Source organism: Talpa occidentalis, unplaced genomic scaffold (assembly GCF_014898055.3).
Source record: "Talpa occidentalis isolate TD23 unplaced genomic scaffold, MPIMG_talOcc4v2.1 talOcc4.2, whole genome shotgun sequence".
NCBI classification, from domain to species: domain Eukaryota; kingdom Metazoa; phylum Chordata; class Mammalia; order Eulipotyphla; family Talpidae; genus Talpa; species Talpa occidentalis.
This window is the reverse complement of record NW_023602073.1, coordinates 48,251,743-48,255,038: the sequence shown is the minus strand read 5'-3', so window position 1 is coordinate 48,255,038 and position 3,296 is coordinate 48,251,743. Positions and strand designations below refer to the sequence as shown.

At 45.7% G+C, this 3,296-nt stretch overlaps 1 pseudogene; it reads right to left on the bottom strand.

Annotated features, from left to right (window-relative positions):
- Positions 1-326: 326 nt before the first annotated feature.
- Positions 327-930, bottom strand: LOC119251351 (60S ribosomal protein L7-like; annotated as a pseudogene).
- Between the last annotated feature and the right edge of the window lie 2,366 nt (positions 931-3,296).

Below are 3,296 nucleotides of genomic sequence, written 5' to 3'. Positions count from 1 at the left end.
AGCCACTTTTTCTCACTGCCTCTTTTTGTTCAACCTAAAAGCAAGTAAGTTTCACCACTTCTTTGGGTCTTTATTTCCTTATGAAGCCTCCTGTGTCATAAAGCTTTTTTTTTTATAAAAAAAAAAAGATTTATTTATTTATGGGGTACAGGCCAGAGCTGTGGGGGGTGAGAAGATTCACCAGAGACAGAGTGGGAAGCAGAACAGGCAGATTAACGAACACACTGCTTAGGGGAGCAGTGGCGAGTCAGGAGAGGTCTGCTGTGCCATGTGGGTAGCTTCTGGCCTGGGATTGAACTCAAGCGGCAGTGGCTGGAGATAGCTTGATAGTGCTGACACTTTAACCCCTGCACCAGGGAGGCCTCAGAATGGGTGTTTTTTGTCTTCATTCCACCTCCTGGAGACAATCATTTGAAGGGCCAGAGGAAGCTGTTTGCCTCTTTGAAGCGTTTTCCAACAGTATTGATTTCACGAATCAGATCCTCCATGCAGAGATGGTCATATTTACCAAGAGATTAAGCAATCAGTGTGTTATCTGTCAGGGCCATTATTAGCTCTTGTTGATTTTGCCATAACCACACTTATCAATCAATTCCCTTACTGACTTAAGGCTTGGAGACCCCCATGCAATATTTGGTTCCATAATCCTCAGCATGTCAATTGAAGTTTTGTTGAGCTTAACAAAAGTGCCACTGAAGATGTGGCAAAGGTGAAGAAGCTGTACATCTTTTGGCTCTTTGGACTCAACACTGATACTCTGATCCTGATGACAGAAGTCAATTTGTGTTCTGCCAGTACACAAAAGTTCCCAGCTTTCCTTGCCATCCCAGCCATTCGAATATCAGTTTTGTACATCTGCCTATATTCCTTGTGATAGCACTTAGCTCTTTCATAGATGAGTTTCCTTCTTGCCTTCCTTTTTTTTTTTTTTTTTAAGATTTTATTTATTGGGACTTCCTGGTGGCGCAAGGGGTTAAGACGCAACCTATGAAGATGTCCGCAGCCTCTGCAGCATGAGTTCGATCCCTGACCAGCCAGGGAGCTACCCACATGGTGCAGTAGACCTCTCCTGTTTTACCTGCTGCTCCCTTCAGCAGTGTACTTCGATCAATCTGCCTGTTCTCTTCCCCACTCTGTCTCTGGTGAGTCCTCTCACCCCCACACCTCTGGCCAGTACCCCAGCTCTTGTATGCATAAATAAATAAATCTTTATTAAAAAAATAAATGATTTTATTTATTTATGTGTAGGAGAACTGAGGTGCAGGCCAGAGGTGCAGGGGGTGAGAGGACTCACCAGAGAGAGCATAGGGAACAGAACAGGCAGATCTGCTGAAATACACTGCTGAGGGGAGCAGCGGGCGAGACAGGAGAGGTCTGCTGCACCATGTGGGTTAGCTCCCTGGCCAGGAACTGAACTAAGGCTGTCACAGTGGTAGCGCTGAGCCTTAACCCCTAGGCCACCAGGGAGGACCCCTCCTTGCCTTTCGAAGCATCTTTTGGGCAAATTTCTTAGGCACTTGATCCTTAGTGCCTCAAAATTCCTTTGCTTTTTCTTAAGAGTTTCAGATACAGCAGGAAACTTCTTTTTCTTCTTCTCTGCCCCCTCCATGGTTCCAGCCAGAAATGGTCATTAAGTATTCTTGCCCAAACAATGTAACCAGAATCTAATTAAGCTTTTAGGTATAACTTCCAGTTTAAAGAAAATATAGAAGATTGAGGAACAAGTTAAAAACACCAAGAAGGTAGTGTTAGACAAATTAAAGATCTATCACACTATGAGTATGCTTTCTTTGTCTCTAGGAAGCATATGGCAGGGCCACATTTTAGAGCATGCATCCATTTGATTGGGGTCCCTGGGTACCACTCAGGCGTGTGCTAACAAACTCAGAAGACTAATGAAATGTGACAGTACAATTAAGAGTTTTGTCGCTGATTGGACACTGACGCTTCAAAAATACAACTACAGGGGCCTCCCTGATGGTGCAAGGGGTTAAGACGCAACCTATGATGCAATCTGTAGCCACTGAGCACGAGTTTGATCCCCGACCAGGGAGCTACCCACATGGCCCAGCAGACCTCTCCTGTCTCGCCCGCTGCCCCCCTCAGCAGTGTATTTCAGTCAATCTGCCTGTTCTGTTCCCCACTCTGTCTCTGGTGAATCTTCTCATCCCTCCCCCAACACCTCACCCCTGACCTGCACCCCAGTTCTTGTATGCATAAATAAATCTTTAAAAAAAAAAAAAAAAACAACTGGGCCTCCCTGGTGGCACAAAGGGTTAAGCACCGCACTATGAAGCAATCTGAAGCCTCTGCAGCACAAGTTCGATCCCTGGCCAGCCAGGGAGCAACCCACATGGCGAAGCAGACATCTCCTGTCTCACCCGCTGCTCCCCTCAGCAGTGTATTTCAGTCAGTCTGGCTGTTCTGTTCCCCACTCTGTCTCTGGTGAATCCTCCCACCCCCAGCATCTCTGGCCTGTGCCCCAGCTCTTGTATGCATAAATAAATAAATCTTAAAAAAAAAATACAACTACACATTTCTGATAGAGTCTGGGCAGGGGAGGCAGGGATCAGGTAAGACACCATGCACGGTATAGTAGGAAACCTACACACACATATTATTTATGGCCTGTCTGCTCTGAGTTAATTTCCAGACCAAGGACACCTCTGGAGGAATGCAGGGAGCCAGTGCTATCTGAAGATCAGTCTTAGCACAGGGATGCACCTGAATCCAGGTGTGCTGGAGGACGATAAGGAGCTCTGGGGACTGCACATCACCGGCTCCTGGCTGCAGTGAAGGCCTGCTCACTGCCAAACACCTGTCTTTGTTTAACTCACTATAAAAAGCCAGCTGGAAATGAAATGTGAAGGCAGTTTCTTTAGGGTGTTAACACCCATCCCACCCCCACCCTGCCATCTGTCTAATTAAAGCAAACCTTAAAGATTCAGTTCCTGACTGCTTCACTGGCATTCAATGGTGACAGGTGGCGTGAACGCCAGACTTCGGTTTACATTTCTAGTTGCTGTTCCTCCAAGGGATCATGGCACAAAAAGAAACTTGTAACCCTCTGGGTTCTTCATGGGCTAGACAAGAATTCAAAACAACATCAGACAAAATAGCAAAGGGAAAATAATCAATTTAATAACATGTATATGGAGAATTTACATGGATATAAATTCTGAAGAATAATGGAGCAGAGCAGCAATATTTATCCTTCGTTTCCAGACCTGGGGCTTCAAGGACAGAGGCAGGAAGACTTCACAGAACAGATATTCTGAGAACAAAGATGAGATTCT